Here is a 21,396-nt window from a genome sequence, read left to right as displayed (position 1 = left end):
GCTACTCACCAAGCGGACCCGCGCGCGTAGCCGCCTTTGTATGCAAACACCAGGCCTGAAGCTGCTGTCAGTTTAGAGCACGGGGAGGGGCGGGGCCTGGGCGGGGGCGGGGCCTCCGGGGCGGCGCCAGGGGGACTCCGGAGGAGCGGTGTAGCTGGGATGCTTTCAGGCCCCACTGACTGCCTCTCTCCCACCTACCCCCCCCCAATCCCATCCCACCCCACCCCACCATAGACAAGGACTGTATGCCTTGACTTTGCCCGGAGTAGGGACTCTGAGTCTCCTCCCCAGGAGCCAAAGTCTTCAATTCCAACAACCTGACCCCCTCTTGACCTTATTGCCACAAACTGGCCGTCAACCCCTACTCTGAGCGCCCCCTACGCCGGACCTACCTCCTGGCTTAACATTCACCACCCGGGAGCAAAAACCCAAGAAAGAGTAAGCAACAAATAACACCAAGTCCGGTGGTGGAAAGGTCCAAGTCAGAGCAAGCCACTCTCAAGGGTCACTGAGACCCCAAAGGGCAATAAGTCATGTCTTGCTTTGTTTTGGAGACAGGGACACCTATATCCCAGGCTGGCCTCAAACTTTCTATGTGGCCCAGGATGACCCTGAACTTCTGATCTGCCTGTCACCTCCCAAGCGTTGAGATTACAGCCAGCCCTGCTTCCACCAGGCCTAGATTAGGGGTGCTGGGGATGGAGCCCAGGGCTTCGGATGTGCTGGGCCCTCACTCTACCAACTGAGTCGCATCCCCCCCCCAGTCATAAACATCAAGTTATATGTAGATACAAAGACCCTCCAGAGAGACGGTGCTTTCTAGGGAACCACAGCAAAGACCCTGTAAGAAAGTGCCTGGAGACACAAACCTGAGGTCTTGTAGGCCACAGAGAGAGTCGGAGTACCATTCAGATGTTAGCCCAGGAAGGAAACTCTATAAGGGGCTGGTATGGCAGGAATGGATGCCATCCCACAGCATTCCAGGAGACCAGAGAGGAGGTGGAGAGCAGAGTGATGGAGAAGATTTTACTCCATCTTGGGGGAAAAAAAAATTAGCTTTTTTTGGGGGGGGAGGGGGGTTGTGTATCCCAGGGTGGTCTCAAATTCTATATACCTAAGAATGACCTTCAGCCTCCAGAATGCTGAGATCACAGAGGCGCACCCCCACACTGGGTCTATGTATTGGAGATTGTGCTTAATAGGGTTATGTAGGCCAGGCAAGTGCTCTACCAACCAAGCTGTGCTCCCCTGACCCACCCACCCACCCCCCAGGTGGAAGCCCAGATCCCTTTTGAGGTCCAGGATAGACCTTCAAGGGAACTGAGCCAGGCTGGGCTGGCTCCACCCAGGAGCTCAGGTGACAGCTGCTGTGTGCCGTGGGCATGCCATGGCAGGGATCTGCATAGGCAGGGTGGCTCTGCATCAAGCCAGGTGTGGAAGTACTCCAGCTGTGCTTGGGGCAACCCTCAGCCAGCCACAGGGTTGTCTCCATGGCCCACGAATTCCTGAGGTCCTCGGCCCCAGAATGAAGGCAGCCTGCCCCCTCCCCTGCCCTCCAGGCTTTCCAGAAAGCAAGTACTACATTCTGCCATTTACATGAAGCCTCAAAAAAAAACATGTTTTTTTCTTTCCATCATTCAGCTCTATAGACAGGAAGATTCTGAATGCATAAAATTCAGCCCAAAGCCCTTATCTCACAAATGAACCTGGGGATTGGTGATACACACACACACACACACACACTCATACGGCTCTGATCAGCAAAGGTCTGGTTGAGGGGGTTCACAGCAAGTTAGGTCCAGCTTTGCCTGTAGCTTAGATCACACACATGCATGGGGTCACTTTTTTCAGAAACATTCACTAAGTCACTATACAGAGAACCGGATTCTCCGAAGCCCAGGCGCTCCAGGCCGGCACTGTCTGGAGCCTCCCTGGTGGGGCCCCAAGGTATGTTGTCAGCAGCCCCACTGGTGGCTGGGTGGTGACTCAGCCTCGGAGCTGAGGTGATCCCCTGAGCCAATCCCTGCACCTGCCGCGTTCAGCCCAAGTCGGAAGAGGGGAAATAACCTAATGACTCTGGTGAGAGAAGGAAGAAGCCAGACCTGGGCTGAGCAACACAGCATCCTAGATTCCAGACTCAGTTTCACAATCCAGGAAGTGGGTGGAGGTGTTCGTGAAGCAGGTCCATTCTGAGGTTCGAAAAGGAACCTGTTAGGTTTTGGGGCAATGCGGCTGACTAGACTTTCAATTCTAAAATCCAGTACTCTTGAGGAGCAGGGACTCCATAAGGACCTGGTGGCGGTTCCACCCCGTGGCTGAGACTCCCTGGTCCCTCAGAGAGGGCAGGCATCGTGAACTGGTTCCTGACCCGCCAATGAGAACATGAAATTCCCCCTTCTCATTGAAAACCCACCTCCTCCCTCTCCGGCAGTGACAGTAACTGTTAAGTCCTTGGATTCTGTTTTCCTGACAGACTCCTCCACTGCTCACAGCTCTGACCCAGGGTGCCCCGGGCAGGGGCAGGTGTGGACAAAAGGGTGAGCTGCCCTCTGCACGAGACCACCCCCCGCCCCAGTCATCCCACCATGGACAGACAACTGACTGACCTCTCCACTCCAGAGGTCAGTTCTGCAAAATCCCAGCAGAAAGGATCCCAGAGGCACTGGGCGCTGTCCCAGAAGGACAGAGTGCTAATGCCTAGGGCTTCTGGGAATGAGGAGGTTCTTCGGGGGTCTAAGGCTAGCCCTTAAAGGTGCTCCCCCACCTGCCCCACCACACCCCGCCCCATAAGGTACCCAAAGGAGACCCTGCTGGTCCTCTCAATGAGACAATGGACCTCAAGAAATTGGGATTTCCCTAGGACTCCCATGCTGGGAGGAGACAATGGCTGAAGCCTATTATCCACCTGGGAGGACCCTTGTCTCCCAGGAAGAGGCTTCACAGGGACTTGCGAAGATTCCTCTTCTCAGTGGGGGCCACACTGGACACATTTCCTTTCTCTGTTTTTCCCCATGACCTGTCTAACTGTCCTGTTGAAGGCAGGTTGCAGAGCCTAGCTTCTCAGGGTGCTAGGACCCCAAGAAATCCAGTGACACATTGAGGCATCTTCACCATGGGGACTTCCTCACTCGGGTCCCCTGAAGCAAGGAGGAAGGACAGAGGACAGAGCAGTGGGAACACCCAGCAGACACAGAATGTAGCCCGTGGCACTATGGCTGGCCTGGGAGAATTTGGGGGGGAGTAAGTGGATGTAAATGGCCCGGGTTCCAAAGGCAGAGGAAGAGGAGGAGGAAGGTAATCCAGGAATGGCAAAGGGCGGGAGCCAAAGCATCAGGGACAGAGAACTTTAGAAGGTCACCAGGGACATCTTAGTTAGGGTGGTGCTCCAGGAGGGTAAAGGAAGCGCCAAGGACAGATAGAAAAAACGCCTAGTTGGCGGCAGGTGGGCATCTTGGAGCCTGTGCTACTCCAGTCCATCCCCCAACATGCCAGGAAGTAAATAGCACGCGGGCTCCCCGGGGACGCAAGCACACATCACTGCAGCCAACACAGTCAGCCTCAGGGCTGGCACACGTGGGGCCACACCCACACTGTGGCCATGCTCCCGAGTCCCTCATTCACTCACTCCCCATTCAACACAGTGGCCTGTGTGGCAGGTGCCCAGGCTGCACGGGGAGGGGGGGTGAGGGGGGGGGGGGGTACCTGTCCTCAGTGGGCACACAGCCTCGAGTAGTGATCACATGTTCAGTACTGCTATGGATCCGAGGGTTGCCCACCGATAAAGGGTTTTGGAAACCTAGTCTCCAAGCAAGAGGGTTCCGCCCAGTTTGGAATCCCGTGTGGGCACTTGTCTAGGTAAATCCGGGCCAGATGGAGGAGGAAAGTGCAAGGGACAGCCAACAGCGTCTGCAGGGATGCTGAGGTACACCAGGGCTGGCAGAGGCTGTGGCTGGCCTCGGGTGGGCAGGGACAGTGATAGCTACTTGGTAAGATGTCTCTCTCTCTCTCTCCCTGAGGGAAAGCAAGAGAGAGGCCACGGTACCGTTTCCACTGTGGTCACCTGGTAAAGAATCATAATGAGCCAGGTAGAGCAGAAGGTAAAAGACAACACAGGACCAGAGGTGCCAAGGTGCTGAGGGAGATGGCCAGGAGTCAGCATCAGCAGGAATGGAGGAATGAATTCCATGACTTGGGAGCAGGGGCTGCCGCTCCGGGAAGCTACTGACTGCTCTGCTTGGTTCTGGTCCTAGGAACAAACAGCCTCTGTCCCCAGTCAGTCCGGAGGGAGTCACCTGTGACCTCGTCAGGCAAAGGTCTCAGGGGCAGCAGTTCTGAGAGCAATGTGTCTCCAGTCTCCCATTTCCCAGCTAAGAAACCAGCCGCCCAAGGGAGGAGATCAACAGGGGTGGAGACGCAGAGGGACCTCGAGAGTTTCAAGTTGGGGGTGACTATGGTCAGAGTATTTGACGTGCTTGAAAGAAAGACAACAGCTCCGTGGAAGCCACCGCTGTGTACGACGAAGATAAGCCAATCCTTCAAAAAGTAAGTGTAAAAGGAAAAAGAATTTCCCTGTATAGAGTGGCAGAGAGGCGGCCGATATGACAAAGTACAGACGGTTGTGACTAGCATTTAGGGACTATTTGCAAACCAGACCCAGTTCTAGACTGTATGCTGAGTTTCTTCTTCAAGTCCCTGGGACAGACAACACCAGCTGACCCCAGACCCTTACTGAGGAAAGTAAGGCACCACCGAGGGATGGCCGAAGTCACATGCCCGGGTAGCAGTCACATGGCAGTTAGCAGAAATTAGACCTGGTGGCCCACGCTTATCCGGTGTGCTATCTGACCTGAGATCTTTCCCTGGAGTCTCTTTAACCTGAGCGCTCCCTGGCCACTGGAGTTTCGCGTCTCCTTTTTCAGGCTAGCCCTGCCGGTGGGTGAGTCTCTTGCCCTTGCTTTGGCCCCGGATGACAAAAGGCCAACTCAGGGACACGCTGTATTTGAGATCCTCCCACACCCTGGCACACTGACCCCAACCAGCCTACAGAAGCCATTGATCTTTCATCTGAAAGCCACAAGCTGTCTCCCTTGAGGGAATGATCTTCGATCTTGATCTACAACCTCACGGGAGCAATAGGCAACCTGGGTGGATATACAACGTCTAGGGCCTAAAATAGTGTGGGCCCGAGTTCCAAGCCCAGCCCAGCCCAGCCATGGGGCAGGTGTGACTTAACCTCAATTCCCTTGGCTATTTGTGGTGATATTTTATTTGTGCTCTAATAAGCAAAGCTTGCCTGGAGATCAGAGGAAAAAGCCAGCTATTATATTCAACAGAAGTCAGGCAGTGATAGCACACACCTTTAATCTGTCACTTGGCAGGCAGGGATCTGTCTAGATCTCTGCGAGTTCAAGGCCACACTGGGAACAGAGCCAGGAGTGGTGGCACACGCCTTAAATTCCAACACGAGTTAACCACGGAGGTCTGGAGGTCTGTACAGACAGACAGGAAGTGACAGAGCTGGGCAGAAGAGGAAGTGATGTAGCTGGACAGAGAGAGCAAATCAGATGACAGAACAGGAAGGCATATAGGCATGGGTAGACAGGAAGTAGCTCGTCTTGGGAAGCTGCAGAGTTGGTGAGGTGAGGTTAGCTGTGACGTTCCCTATTTCCCTGATCTCTCTCAGGTTTGCACCCCTATATCTGGTTCCGTGTTTATTTAATAAGACCATTGAGAAATTCGTCTACAGCTATTCACCATGAGTAACCAGCCTCGACTCAACATGTTGGGGCAATCAGGTGAGTGACTGTATTTGGACACGGATGTCAAGTAAAATTCTTGTCGCCGGACCGGCCTTAGCTCTCACTCAGCATTGACAAAGACATATTGCCGACGGATGAATGCCGAGTACTTAAGAAACAACGTCTACTGTTCCTTTTGCCAGCCTGTCACTCACAGCAGGTCAGGACACCTCAGCAGAGAGCAACACTCTTGACACGGTGACATGGTGCCAACCAGGTGGGAGTCAACCAAGACAATGATCATCTCCCTCTGATACCCGTGGGAGCTTCCAAGGCCAGCCCCACCCTCACACTCGACAGTGTCGATGATGGCTGTGACATCTGATGTCTCGATGGCCTCTGCCCTGTGACCAGACCGTGCACTAGCTCATGGCCAAGGGAGAGTGGGGGACATCTCCCCCATCTCGGGAGGAATAGCCCTGAGTCTTGCTGAGTTTACACTGGTTGATTCTGACAGTCAGCTTAACTGAGTTCCGAACCACCTAGGCAGCTGGTAAAGCCCTCATCTCTTCGGCTTTTTTTCTTTTTTTCCTTCTGGGTACATCCCTGGGGGGGGGGGGGTTCTGAGAAAGAATGGCATCTGAATCAATGGGTTGAGTAAGAAAGATTCTCCATCAATGTGACAGTTCCCATCCCTCAGCTGAAGGTCTCAACAAATAAGCAAATTTATCTCAGTATAAGTTTGAGTATGAAACAGCCTCCACAGATTCGTGTGTTTCAAAACTAGTTCCCCAGCCAGTGGCTACAAGTGGTTGTGTGACCTTTGAGATACAGAACCTAGTAGCCAGGTTGACATAGACCAACAGACTTGAGGATTGTAATTCTAACCATTTCCCATTCCACTCACTCTTCCCTGGTACTGCAGAACTACGGTAAGTCATCTCCACATGCCCCATGGCCACAGACTCCTCAAGCACGCCTTTCCCCCCACGGTGGGCTGGACCTTTTGGAGCTCCAAGCCAAAGAACATTTCTCCCCTCTTTTCGGCTGCTTCTGCCCACTGTTGGTCACAGCAAACGCAATTTCTGAGTGATTTCTCTCCAGACTGCAATAACACTGCTCCTGCTTCTTCGAACGCCCCGTGTTTTTGCGAGGACATTTTGCCTTGTTGGTGGCTGGGTTCTGTTACATCCCTTTAAGCTTTATTGGCCTTTGCTCTGAGATGCAGGTAAGACACTGGAGATTAGTTGAATCCTTCTGAGGCGTGACTTCAAGCCCGGCTCCTGCAGATCTGGCACAACCCTCTTGCTGGGACCCATCTGTCACTAATGCTGCAGGACTTCCTTCCTGATCCTCTGCCCAATGATCTGCTTTGTAGGGGATCCTCCCATCCTGGACGGTTATCTGATGCTGCCTCAAGACTAGCAGTGTTAGCCAGTGGACATCTCTTCTCTCATCAAGATCTGAGGAGCAGCCCGACAGGGCAATCTTTGGAAATCAAACTGTCACCTCTGGAAGGGTCATAGTCATGGTGACTGGGGCTAGGACCTGCTTGCAAAAGAACGTGCTTGCCTGGTAAAGGGCTCGGGTCTTTTCCACAGGGACCTTCCTTCCCCATAGGGTGGCTGGAGTGACATAGCTTTGGCCCCACCTCCGCCCCCGCCCCCCACCCCTCCCCCCAGTGGTGGGTCTAAGAATGTGCAAGGTGGAAGCCAGAATACTTTCTAAGACCTAGTTGCTGAAATCATCCCCCACCACCCTCCCTGGCACCACAGTCTGTTCCTGGGAACTACACAAGTAAGTAAACCCAGCCACACTCAGGGGAGGGGAAGTGGGATCAGGCTCCTCGTGTTGGAAGAAAAGATCACCAAAGAATCTGCAGGCGTGTGAGGAAGTCGCCACCAACCCAGATTATTCCAGGCCTGACTCATCTCTGGAGACTGTCCCAGCCATAAGAAGCCACTTTTGTGGGTGGCTTCAACCAATCGTGAAGACTGAGGCTCAGTGAAAAGCAAGGGAGACCTTCTGCTGACCCCTCTGGGGCTCCTTCCTCTCTACACTCTGCCCTGCGAATTCTAGCACCCTCAACTCCAAATACTCCTTTCCTTGGGGAGCCCTTGGACACTATTTGGGGCACCTGTTGCCCTCTGAGCTTGTCTGGTTTTTAAAGGGGTGTGTGTGTGTGTGTGTGTGTGTGTGTGTGTGTGTGTGTGTGTGTGTGTGTGTAAGTTGCCACAGAGGCCAGAAGAGGTCATTAGATCCATCAGAGGTGGTGTTCTGAGCCACCCAACGTGGGTGCTGGCCATCAGACGTTGATCTCTGGAAGAGCAGCAAGGTGTCTGCTAAAGATCTCCTGTTTGCGTCTCTGCCCCCACGCCCTGGCCTCCAGTGACTGCTGTTTCAAACATCTGTCCCCTTCTCTGGCTGTTCGAGGCAGTGGGGTAAGCTTGTCCCCACTGCCCTGTCAGTATGTAAGTGGCCATTCCTGGTGGCTGCAGGGACCTGGAATGAAGCATTGGAGGGAGACACATGTTCTCACCTCCAGCCAGATGTCACCCTCTCCTCTCCCTGGTCCACTTCTAGGCCTACAGTGCCCATGACAGCATCTGTACTACCGTCTAATAAACAATCCCTTGGGATACACTTCATAGCAGAACGTGGGCATCAGGCTCTGCAGGCTTCTCCCTCCCCAGCCTTCCTCTCTTGGTTCAGATGATCTTGAATGACATGTGTACCAGCCAATCATAACAGGTGTTAGCCACAGCAGTACTGCGGTCTGCTAGGTTGCAGAGCAGGTTGAAAGAGGCCTCATCCAGGCCCCTGTCCCTTCTCTTAGAGACCCAAGGCAATGCCTACAACTGATATTTCTAAGGTTTAATTGTTGCCAAAGCTGTATCAAATACATACTAGGCCAATCTCCTCGTTTTTTTCTATTTGGTTAAGACAGGGTCTCATACAGCCTAGACCAGCTTCTAGCTTGCTCTGTAGCCAAGACACGCCACTACACTCAGTTTTATACAACTGGAGAGCAAACCCATGCATGGTTTTGTGCGTGCTAGGCAAGCATTCTACCAACTCAGCTATATCCCCAGGCCCTAGGCGAATTCACTCTGGAGCAGGGACTGAAGAGATGGCTTAGCAGTTAAGAGCTACCCTTCCCGGCACCCAGTGGATCTGAGGCCCTTGTCTGACCTCTGTGGGCATAGAAAAAAAAATATTTGGAATAATTTTTTTTAGCCGCAATGAAAAGAAGTATCCACTGTTAACTGGATGTTTATACCTCCTCCAAATTAATGCATTGACATGCTCCCCTATAATAGGATAGTACCGGGAGGCAGGGCCTTCAGGAGGTGATCAGGGCTAGCGAACATCAAGGGTGGATGAGCTTAGAGCCCTTCTGAGACCAGAGGAAGCCAGCCCTCACCAGAACTACAACCATGCTGCCTCCCTTGTCTTGGACTTCCAGCCTCCGCCGGAGTGGTAAGAAATGAATTTGTGTGGCTTAAACCAGCCAGATTATGGTTTTCTTCCTTAAAGCCTGGAATGACTTCACAGTTAATTAAACAGACCAGACCAGGAGCTCATATAAATAAATAAATAAATGAATGAATGAATGAACGAACGAACGAACAAATAAATAAATAAGCAAGCTCAAGTGGCTCAAAATCTGCAAAGCCAGCCTGTGCAGAAGGCACTGCTGAGGTCTGTCACTCAGTCTAGCAAGCCAGGGAACCTAAGCCACAGCCAGGGTGTCAGTCAGTCAGTGAGCTGACCAGCCTCTGGTCTCCTTGAGGGAAGTTGCCTCCCAGACAAAACCAGGTTTCTGTGCAGCCCAGGCTGCAGTGATAAGACATCCTCGCCACCCCCGGACTAATTGTTCAGCTACTGGGAGGTGGTTCAGTGGATCAACCTTTGCACCACTTAAGATAAAAATCTCCAAAGCCCAGGGACAGGATCATGAAGTGTCTCTAAAGAAACTGGAAAGGGATGGAGTTCGCCAACAAATGATAAGAGTTCCAAAGTTGCCCGCCTAAGCCGCAGCTGCCAGCTTGCTGCCCGGACACCTGTCACGGTTGACCTAGAACCTGGGCTTGGTGGGGAGAGAGACTTCTTGCCTTTTCCCCATTCCCCTCCCCCCCCCGGGGCAGCTGGGTGCTGGGCCCACAGGCGAGGCTCAGCAGCCTTAATGAATGACCCATGGGTTGGCAGAAGACAGACACTGGCGGCCTAGGAGACTTAAGGCAGCTTCCTGGACTTAAACATACTCCTTTGTCCGTTGAAAGGCGGCATGAAATTCAAGGTAAAACACAGACTTAATATATACAAATAACATACCATACATATGAAAGGAGGGTAAAAAACACTAGGCAGACATTATCCTCTACTTCGCAGCCTGGGAACACTCGCTCAGTCTTCTGGCCAGCATCTCGCCCCACCCTCCATCCGTCTGTTTTGTGAATGGAGCTGTGAGGTGGTAGCTCAGTGTTCCAACCTTCCTTTATCCTGGTGATCAAGGGAAAGAGGCTGCCTTTCCTGTTTTCCATGGGGTATTTATGGCAACTGTTTAAAAATTCTTTCCACGTCCCTTTGAGAGGCTGGCGTGTGTGTGTGTGTGTGTGTGTGTGTGTGTGTGTGTGTGTGTATACGTGTTCAGGAACATGAGTACAGAGGCCAGAGGTCAACATTAGGTATCTCCTTGCCTTGTCTTCTGAATTTGGGGGTAGGGGCTGGAGCTCAGTATTTAGTCTGCTCTCTCTTAATTTGTGGCCACACACACAATGTCTTTTGCCTGTGTAGAACTGTTGAGTGCCGTACAGGAAAGCACAGAAGATTTAAAAATCAGAGATGCTGGCCTTACGTCTTGCCCTGCCTCTTTTCAGCTGTGTGACTTCTGTCGAGGGACACCTGAACTTCAATGTGATCATACTTTTAGAAGGACATCACCGTGTCCTCCTGCATTCTTATTTTTGATAAAATGGAACTTGGAGCGCTTACATGGGTTCCTAAAGAGCATCACACAGGCTGTGCCCATCCACTCATTGGAAAGAGAATGCAGCTAGGGAGTGATACAGCAGTTCAGTTACGGCGGGGTGGGGGTGGGGGGTCGATCCTGGTTGGTGATTGTGTAGGCCAACCCTGCATATATATGAATATGTGTGTGTGTGTGTGTGTGTGTGTGTGTGTGTGTGTGTGTGTGTGTGTGCGTGTGTGTGTGTGCGTGTGTGGACATTGCCACATTAAAGCCAGAGTCATCTGAGCAGCTGCCAGGCTCTGGTCTATGTGAGCTACTATTTCCAAGCTCCCTGGAAATACAGGAAAGACCGAGAAAAACTACTGACCTCAATTTTGCTTGGGAATAATGCTCTACAGAGCTAAAAAAGGCAGCTTTGCCAAGCTCTGGGAATGGGAGGATGGGGGGGGACCACAGGTAACCCGCCCAGATGACTCTAAGTGACTGTGGAACTGAAGGAAGGTGGGTGAGAGTTTTGATGGAGAATGTGAGGCTGAGAAGTGAAATCCATAAGGACGAAGTGGAGGAGCTGAATGTCACAGGCTGTCTCCCGCTCTAGTTCATGAGCATCTGTCTTAGCAATGTTCTACTGCTGTGACAAGACACCATGACCAAGGCAGCTCATAAAGGGAGCATTTAGTTGAGGTCTTGCTTACAGTTTCAGAGGGTGAGTCCCTGATCAGGAAGGCAGGAGGTAGGCATGGCAGCAGGCAGGCAGGCGTGGTGCTGGAGCAGCAGCTGAGAGCTTACATCTGATACACCAGTTGGAGGCAGATAGAATGAGACTGGGTCTGCCATGGGCTTTTAAAACCTCCGAGCCCACCCCCAACGGTCTACCTCCTCCAACAAGATGGCGCCTCCTAATCCTTCCCAAACAGTGCACCAACGGGAAGCAGACATTCAGCTATATGAGCCTCTGGGGGCCATTCTCATGCAAACCACCACAGTGTGCAGTGTCTGTTTTCCTTCCCGGTACATGTTGAAATATTGATCACAGAGGCCTACAAGGTTGGGGTTGGCTACTGTATGCAACAGACACACATATATATGCAGGCATGCACTAGCACATACACACACCTACACACACATGCAAACGCACGCATGCACACACACGTCATTCTGGTGATTGTCTTTAAAACAGTTCACTTTGAAATTCAAGTTCTGCATAAGCAGAACAGTAACTTGTCTTTTGCTTTTCTTTGACTATGGTTTTAAGGGACTGTGTACGATATGTATTCCCTCAGAAGTTATGTTTCACCAGAACACATTTTGCCACAAAACACAGATCCTGTTTTCCGTTGTGGAAGAATACCCGAGGCTAATGCCTGATAAAGGAATTCATACAGGTCACAGTTTTGGAGATTGGAAGCAATGAAAGATGGCCCCTTCAGTTAGCATCCATCGATGGCCTCCTTGGCTGGGTCACAACATGGCAAAGGATCAGAAAGAAATACAGGCACACAGGCATGGGATATCCTTGCTTTACAATAACCCCGTCCCATCAGAACTAACTCTCCCAAGTCAGTCAGCAGCGACATCTTCCCAGGGTGGTGCCTCCAGTGACCTAAGGACCTCTAACTAGGTGCTGCAGGCATGCCTTTGCGTGCTGAACTATGCAAGGGTAGAGAAGAAAGGAAGGAAGGAAAAAGACGGAGAGGTCTATATTAAAAGTCCAGAGGACACCAATGAACAGAGTGTGAAATGTAAGACTCCAAACGCCTCGATGCAGAGTTCTAGTTTCCTCACATTCGCTTACCATTTCTCCTCTTGAGTTCATGTCTAAGAAGCCAGTGGTAGAAAACTGCGACATCTAAAGAGCTACTGAGCATCTAGGGAGAGGGCTCTGCGCGTCAAAGTGCTTGATGTGCAAGCCAGAGAACCTGAGTTCAAATCCCCAGCACCCACGTAAAAAGTCAAGCATGTCTGCACCAACAACTCTATCCCCAACTCTAGTGTCGGGAGATTAGGGATAGGGGGCTGTCTGGGGCTTTCTGGCTGCCACCCTAGCTCCAGATTCAGTGAGGCCCGGTCACGAGGAAATGAGGTGGAGAGTGGGAGAGTAAGAGACACCCAGCAGCCCCATCTGGCCTCCGTTCCAGCCCAGAGGCACCTACACCCTTGCACGCAAGTGCATAGAAACCACCACATACACATACATAAAACATACACACGTATCACCACACACAAGTTTTAAAAACAATGAAAAGAGCCACGGAAGCCTCGTCACCCTCCACCCTCCCCGGTGCCGTGTACCTTAGTTGCGTGAAGAAAGCTCGTCCTCCCACCCCTGGAGAAGAGGCTGTGGGGACCCCATCTGTCTTCCATCAACTTCACAGGAAGGTCCCCGCTTGCGAGCTCTTTGGCAGCCCAGTGGTGGGTTGTTCTTTTTTCTCACTGCCCCGTAGGTCTCTGTCTGCTAGTGCAACCCTCTGTGGCTGTGGTTAGGGGAGGCATGACTGGCTCCCCGAGCCCCCCTATTCATGTTCTTCCCTCCCCATTCCCCCTCCCTAGTCCCCCCCACTTATTGTCTCCCCTTCTCCGGCTTTCTTTCATGACCATGCTCTGCTAAGGCTCCAGGCTCATATGTGAATGTCAGGATTATGATGTCACCCCTGGGGCTGTGACATCGGCATCTGATGGAGCTTCGAGGATGGTGAATGGGGACTAAAGCAGAAGTCTAGAGGGATCCCCCTGGGTGATGCTAGAGGCAGATGGGTGGGTCCTGATCCTTCTATGAGATTGGAGTTCTCAGTGGCTTTGGAAATCACAGACCTCCTATCCCAGAGAGTGGCATCCAAGAAGCAGAAAATGTCAAGGAAGCAGAGTCCCGCTGCCCACTCCCACTTTCCTTTACAGAACACAGGCAATTGGTGTTTAGCAACTCTCATAATGGATGTTGAATGAAAAAAAAAAAAAAAAGCATTGATTCCAGGAAATGTGAAGTCTCAGAAATGCCTAAAGCAGAGGCTGGGGGGACGACTCGGACAGCGACTAGCTTGCCTTGCATCAACCTTTTAAGAAAAATGCAGGGTGTGATAGCATGAGTTTGTAATCTCAGAATGGTGGAAACAGGAAGAACCCTGGGGCTCACTGGCCAAGGAAATCTAGCCCAGCTGGTTAGTTCCAAATCACTGAGAGGCTGTCTCAAAGGAGATAGACAGCCTTCCTGAATATGACATCTGAGCTTGTCATCTGACCCACATACACACAAGTATGCACACACACACACACATACACACACACAAAACCCACGTGTGTGCATACACACACATACACACACACACACACACACACACACACACACGAGAAAGAGAAATGCCTAAAACCGGAGAGCCATGAAGAATCCCAGAACACAAGTGTTGCATTACTGTCCAGTTCACTACAAACACAAGTTTTGAAATGGATGTAAAGCTGGAGAGGTATTACACAGAATAGAGTCCCTTAAAGGGTGGCAGGGCTACCACACATGTCAGCCGTCCGCCAGGGTGTCGCACTGGGTTCCCAGGCTCTTCACCGAGAGTCGAGGCACACCCTGGCTCCTTTCTTCCTGTCACTATGCGGAGACCGACCATCAAAGCTCCTGATCGGCTGCCTGGTGCCGGGTGCTCCACAGCAGAAGCGAAGGTGGAACCTGGAAACCTTGGACAGAGCCTGACTGTGTGCAGAACCTGTCTGCCCTGTCCCACATGGGCTTTGGTTGGCGCTCCTGAACCGTGAAAAGAACGCTTCATTTGGAAGACGAGTTCTTACGGGGAGGACTTGTTCTTCTGTCGCTTCTCAGCACTTTGGACTGACCAGTGGCTCCACCGCGCATGCGCCAACTGTTCAGAGTTGGGCAGAAAGGTGTAGAAACCGAGGGGGATCTCGGCCCCCTTGGTTGGCTTGTCCTTACGGGGACGGCCTCTCTTGGTAAATCACATGCAAATCCAGCACCCGGAGCTGTCCTCCGAGAGAAGATGACTGTGCCTAAAACATCTACGAGTAATTCCTACCAAGCACCAGACTCTTCCCCGGTAACTGCCGACTGTGACAATCCTTCTACACCAAAATTGGGGGGATTCAAATTATTCATCTCCACCTGAAGTTACAGTTCCTGTCTTCAAAGGTACAAACTATTTTCTTGAGACCAGAGAGAATGCTCACTGGTCAGCATCATCTTTGAGCCACAAGAACGAGATCCCACAGTTTCTGTGTTTTCCTAACTCTCTGATCTTGTGCTACAAATCCCTGACAGTCTAAAACAAAGGAAGTAACGTTTTATTTTGGTCTGGTTTGGTTTGATTGAGACATGGTTTCATAGCCCAGGCTGGCCTCAAACTTACTACGTACCCAAAGCTGGCCCTGAGGTCCTATACTTGGTCATAGTCAAAAGGCCAAGGACCAGTTTGCCTTGAAATCCTCCAGATTCTCCTGCTGAGCGATGGGCCTGCAGGAAGTGGTCCCCACACTACAAGGGAAGTGCTCTTTGCTGGTCCTCCCCTGAGGTCGGGTCGTACTGTTACCCTGCAGTCACCACGATGCTGGCCCACTGTTTGGAAGAGCGTGGCCCAGTGAGAAAAGGGACCGTAAGTCATGATCTAAGCACAGTGATCAAAGTCATTTGACCCAGTGTGGGGACAGGAAATTGGGAGACGATGGCCAATGCGAAGGCTGGTGGACAAGAGACAGATGGTGTTTGCTAAATAAAAGTCCAAAAGAACTGGAAGTGTGGATTTGTGGTCACTAAAACAAAGGAGTAGGGAGTGAGCCGAGATCTCTCTCTCTGTCTCTGTCTCTGTCTCTCTCTCTGTCTCTCTGTCTCTGTCTCTCTGTCTCTCTGTCTCTCTCTGTCTCTCTCTCTCTCGTGTCTGAGGCTTCTAGTCCTTACTTGGGAAGTGGCTAGTGGAAAACAAGTTGGCTAGATTCCTTTAATGCTCCTGCCTGGTCTGATTCAATGAATTAGTGCCTCTCTCTCTCTCTCTCTCTCTCTCTCTCTCTCTCTCTCTCTCTCTCTCTCTCCCTCTCCCTCTCCCTCTCCCTCTCTCCCTTCTTTCCTCCCTCTTTTCTGCCTTCCAAAGTGAGCGGCTGGGTCCTCTGCCAGAGGAGTCTGAGAAGTCCACGGGGAGCTGTCTTGTTCCTCATCCGAGCAGACACAGGTGGAGCTGGAGGAGGCAGATGGAGCAGAGCCAGCTTCCGAAGGCAGCTATGATTGCCCCCTTGCTGGGCCTCAGTGAGCGTTAGTGGCTTCCCTCTCCTCCTGTCCCCAGCAAGGATGATCTGGACATGGGGAAGCTCCATGCTGGATGTTCATGAAGAGGGGACCACAGTTTCACCCCATGAGTCAAGAGGGCGCATGAAAACTTGCTCTGAAAGTTTCCCATTTATCCTTGCACCAGACCACACACCCCACCTGCGGGGTGCCCAAGTCCCCGTAGGGACAGTGCTTACGGGGTCACGGCACTGAATCTGTCCTGGGACTCAGCCAAATCTGTCTTGTTTTATTTTGTCCCTCCACCAAAGTCAGGTCCAGTGAACAATGACAAACAAACAGATCTCAGAACCTTCTAGAGTCTTGGCTGTCCTGAGCACAGTGAGTGAGCAGAACAGGAGAACTGGGACCCAGTTTGTTCTCCGCGATTACCCGGCGACCCGGCATGTCACCCGAGGACCCCAGGCTCCCTACTAGAAAGCATCAATAAACAGAACTGTCCAGCACCTTCCTCCTCTGACCTAGCATCTAAATCAGGGCTTCTTAAACTTCCACCCATGACAGCTTTTCAACCAAGAAAGCTTGTTGGGACCCTGAGTACATTAGGTATATAAAACGGGTATACAGATCACACAATTTCTGCTAATAACTCAGAAAAATTATTAGTACAGTTCTTTGGGGACCACAGAGATGGCTCGGTGATTGAGAGCTCTGGCTGTTCTTGCAAAGGGCTTGGGTTCAGTTCCTGGCACCCACATGGTGGCTCACAATTTATCTGACTCCAGTTCCAGAGGGCCAGATGCCTCTTCTGGCCCTCCATGGCCACTGCATGCACATGGCACACATATAAATACAGGCAAAACACTCCTACACATAAAATTAAAATAAGTAAACCTTTAAAATTATAGTTTGACACACATAGAATTTCATAATTAAAGACAATAGCAAATTTGCATACTAATGAGATGCATGCTCTTGTTCGGCTAACACAATATAAGGACACGCTAATTTGATATTTACGTGCTGAGGACTAATGGTAGAAAATATTGAAAATCTTTGTTTTCTGTAATTAAGCCATTATGCTTCTATTAACGTGATCACAGAAAAATTTGTATGTACGATAAAAACCACTGCAATTCACAAGACAATAGTCGTGAACCTGAGCTGAGGGGTTTTAGGCTGCGCTGGCTGAACCCGCATTGAATGATGACACAAGCCGTGCAAAGCACGCGCGTTGTGTGTGCAGAACCAAGGCTGCAGTGATGTCACATGATGCCATAAACACCTTGGGTTCGATACACATTTGACTTTTTAAATTAATTTCTGGTCGTCGCAAGTTCAGAAACCTTTACTTGTCAAACATCTGCGACTCCCACATCCAGCGTCACGGTTGCGATCCACAGGTTAAGAAGCTTGGATGTAAGTGCCTCTGCTGGGACACCACGGGATGGCCGATCCTGCCTTCTCACCTCACAGACGCGCACACGCACACCACACGCCACACACGTCCTTCCCATCAACTGTCACCTGCCGGGCTGTCTCTAACCATCTTTCTCCTCTGGCCTCTCTCTCCGACTCACTCGTACTGAGCTGATGAGGGTGGGTCCTTAGACCCCTCCCTTTGAATTCTCCTCTCTAACATTTTTGCAGAGTCTACTGTGGCACCGTGTGAACCAGCTCAGCCACTGCTCCCACTCTGCTGCAGTCAGGAGCCCCAGGGCCACGCCGCCCCATGAGAAGAACACGTGGCTCAGAGAGATGGGACTCCACGTCTTCCTCAAGTGTCTGACCACCAGGCAGAGGCCGCCACTGCCTCTCGGCTTCACCACTTCCCCACCAGCTCTAGGCTCAAGCCCTCTCGGGTCATTTTCATTCCTCACACCCGCCAGATTCCTTCTCATCACGCCCCGTCACGCCTTTCTCTGTGCTAGTAAATTGTTCCACGTTAGTGCTCGGTGAAGGCAGACCCTGGGGATGAGGAGGCTCCCCTCCTCGTCTCCGACTTGAGCATGTTTATATCAAGTGTCCGCTAGGACACCCTGTCCTGGGACAGGTGCCCTGGTCCTGAAACAGGGAAGTAGGGGACAAGCAAAGAGCTGAGGGTGTCCAAAAGCTCTGCTGCGCTCTTGAGAACAGCTGGAAGGGAGAGCGTTTCCAACTAAGGTCACCGTGTTTATCCTGAGGTATACAAACACCTGCAGCAGTGGGAACCAGAAGCTGGACGCCCACCCACAGAGAGACCACCCTGCTCTCCCCAGGAATCTCCAATCGGGACATCCCGCGTGACTTCAACAAGCCGTCCTGTCCCCAGTCATCTCTGCTAGATGTCACAAGCCCCCTGATTAGATGAGGTTTTGCCATCTGCCTGCCGCTTCTGTCTGTCTGTCTGCTACTCGCCTTCAGTCCTTTTACTTTTGTTCGCTATATACTTAATAAATTCCCTCATTCAAAACCAAAAGCATGGCTGTCATGGAGCGTTCCCTTTTCAGAACAACCCTGGGCAAAGAGCTTTCTCCCTCTTCACCTTCTTCAACCTTACTTTGAACATCATGACCTGCACACACACACACACACACACACACACACACACACACACACACACACCCTGCAAACTACACTGGATCTGTTAGAGACTCTCACTGAGCCGCACATCTGAACTCCACATGCAACGTTCCATTTGTAAGCACGATCACTGTGAACCATTCTCTAGTAGGTGGCTACAGCAAGACGATAAAGACTATTGATTTTCACGCATCTAACACCACGCCTGACTTTCAGGTCTCGACAAAGATTATCTGAATGAATGCCTAAATATCCCATCATGGAAGACCGCGCCTGCTTACAAATAGGCTCTCCATAACTACAAACAAAGCTACAATGAAAAATACGCTCACCACACTAAAAATAAATGAAGGAGCCCTGCCGTGGTATGGAAGGTGTCACCACCCTGGTTAGAGGCCATCCTGATGCTTGCAACTTGCCAGGCCCATTAGTAAGTGTGTGAACAGGAGATGGCTCTGCCCTCAAGGGAGTTCAGAGCCAGCAGATCCCCAGGCCTCTGGCAAGAGACGGCAATGAGAGCCCAGAGCAAGGTGCTCCCTGGGGTGGGAGAAGGGATGGGTGAGGTGGAGGGCTATAAACAGAAACAGACAGCAAACTGAGCTGTCACCTCAGTGGGGCTGTTAACAAATGAGACAGCGCCTCGAGGCATCCCTAGAAAACCCCAAGAAGCCACCGAAGAAAATGAAAGTTCTGTGCAGCGTGAGGACGCTAACTAAACAAGTTATTGTTATAACTGACTGTGCTGGTGCCTGTCGCTAATCAGCATCCCCACAAACTGATATTAATGAAATACAGCAATCGAGAGCCACACCGTGTGATTCCAGATAAGAGTGCACGCCTATCACCAGACATCTGAGAGGACTCCACTCCCAGTGCCTGGCAAGGAGAAAGCCACAGAGCAGAAAGCAGAAGGACATGTGCTGTGTTCCCTTTACTTCAAGCAGTGTCTCTTAGGGTGACTATCGCTGTGATGAAACACCACGACCAAAGTAACTTGGGGAGGGAAGGATCTATTTCACACACACTTCCACATCACAGCTCATCATCAAAAGCAGTGAGGGCAGGAACTCAAACAGGACAGGAACCTGGAGGCAGGAGCTGATGCAGAGGCCATGGAGGGGTGCCGCTTACTGGCTTGCTCCCCATGGTTTGCTCAATCTGCTTTCTTATAGAACCCAGGACCAACCAGCCCACCATGGGCTCGGCTTCCCCCATCAATCACTAATTAAGAAAATATCCTACAGGCTTGCCTGCAGCCTGATCTTATGGAGGCATTTTCTCAACTGAGGCTCCCTCCTCTCTGATGACTCCAGCTTGTGTCAAGTTGACATAAAACTAGCCGGTGCAAGTTTTTAGAACTTAAAAAAAAAGTCACTATTGGGAACAGGAGGAGCATCTCCGCCTGTTTCCTAGTTTCACGTCTTGTTACTGTTGTAAAACACTCTGACCAAAGCAGCCTAGAAGGGAAAGCGTTCCCTTTGGCTTACAGTCTCAGGTGACAGTCCATCACCGTGGAACAGTCAAGGCAGGAGCCTGAAGCAACTAGTCACACCCACAATCAAGAGCAAAGAGAGAGAGAGAATGAACGTGTGCATATTTAGTACTCAGCTCACTTCCTCTACTCTCACACAGTCCAGGACCCCTAACTAGGGAATGATGTCACCCATAGTGGACTGGGTCTTCCTGCATCAATTAACATTTAGCCATCAAAACAATGCCCCACAGACATCTAGACAATTTTAACTGAGACTCTCAGGTGACCCTAGGTCCTAAGTTGACCCACTAACAATCACAACTGAAAGAGAGATATAGTCAGATTTGGAGGCAAACGAAGGGTTTAGGTACACACACCAGTATTGACGAAATAAATACTTTGTCCTGCTGTCCCTCATTGTCAATGAGGTCCCTAGAAGATGAGATAAGTCCTCCTGGTCACCCATGTGGGCTCCTGCCACCTTCTCCCCTTCTCTCTGTATCTCCAATGATTCCCCTCTCCAGCCCTGGGGCCCCGGGCTGTTTCTTACCTCATGCTCAGCCAACTGTTAGAGCTCTTCCATTGCTCCCCAGAAGACTCAGCTCATGTGGGAGGCTTTTCTCTAGAATTGCTCCTAAACCTTCTCCACCCACCTTAGACGAGCTGTTACCACCTTTCTCTGTCTCTGTCTCTCTCTGTCTCTGTCTCTCTCTCTCTGTCTCTCTCTCTGTCTCTCTCTCTGTCTCTCTCTCTGTCTCTGTCTCTCTCTCTGTCTCTCTCTCTCTGTCTCTCTCTCTCTGTCTCTCTCTCTCTGTCTCTCTCTCTGTCTCTCTCTCTCTGTCTCTGTCTCTCTGTCTCTCTCTCTGTCTCTCTCTCTCTCTCTGTCTCTGTCTCTCTCTCTGTCTCTCTCTCTCTCTCTCTCTCTCTCTCTCTCTCTCTCTCTCTCTCTCCCCCCTGCTGCAGAGGCTTGCGGTAAACAGCAAGCCCTAACGTGTGGGATCGAGCAAGCACCTACTGTACACAGGAATGACTGTTCTGTTAGCCATCTCGCTCAGTGTCTCTCACACACATACTGCACGTGGCAGAGCAACAGCCACACATTTGGATTTTCATCCCTGCCATGAGTGATGATGATGTTCTACAATTTTACCCATTAGGTAGGATGCCCCATTGGTATCTTCTGCTCACTGTCTCCTGATTTGTTACGATGAGTTAGTTCTGGGAAGGGTGGGGCTCGTGGGCTGTTTCCCTCACCTGACTCTCCTGTGAACCATAACCATTGGCCCGCATGTGGGGCCAGAGGTGAGCTGGAAACCTGGTAGCCATGACTTCTACCCCAGGGCCTGCAGAATAGGGAGTTGGCCACAGGAAGCAACGTCGGGCTACTTCCGTGACCAGCAGCCTACGCAGCCACCCACAGAAA

General features: G+C 51.3%; 1 protein-coding gene across 9 annotated transcripts in view; it reads right to left on the bottom strand.

Annotated features, from left to right (window-relative positions):
- Positions 1-21,396, bottom strand: part of Lpin1 (lipin 1) — a 126,842-nt gene that overhangs the window by 56,217 nt on the left and 49,229 nt on the right. Inside the window, exon 1 of one of the 9 annotated variants that reach the window (XM_052745865.1) lies at positions 10-100. The exons of the other annotated variants lie outside the window; for them this stretch is intronic. The gene's annotated coding sequence lies outside the window, so the exon portion shown is untranslated. Of the gene's footprint in view, positions 1-9; positions 101-21,396 lie in introns of those variants that run through there. 9 annotated transcript variants of the gene reach the window in all.

This window comes from Peromyscus californicus, unplaced genomic scaffold (genome assembly GCF_007827085.1).
Source record: "Peromyscus californicus insignis strain IS unplaced genomic scaffold, ASM782708v3 Scaffold_1__1_contigs__length_55948999, whole genome shotgun sequence".
Lineage (NCBI taxonomy): Eukaryota > Metazoa > Chordata > Mammalia > Rodentia > Cricetidae > Peromyscus > Peromyscus californicus.
The sequence above is the reverse complement of the archived record's forward strand: the minus strand, read 5'-3'. Positions and strand labels throughout refer to the sequence as shown.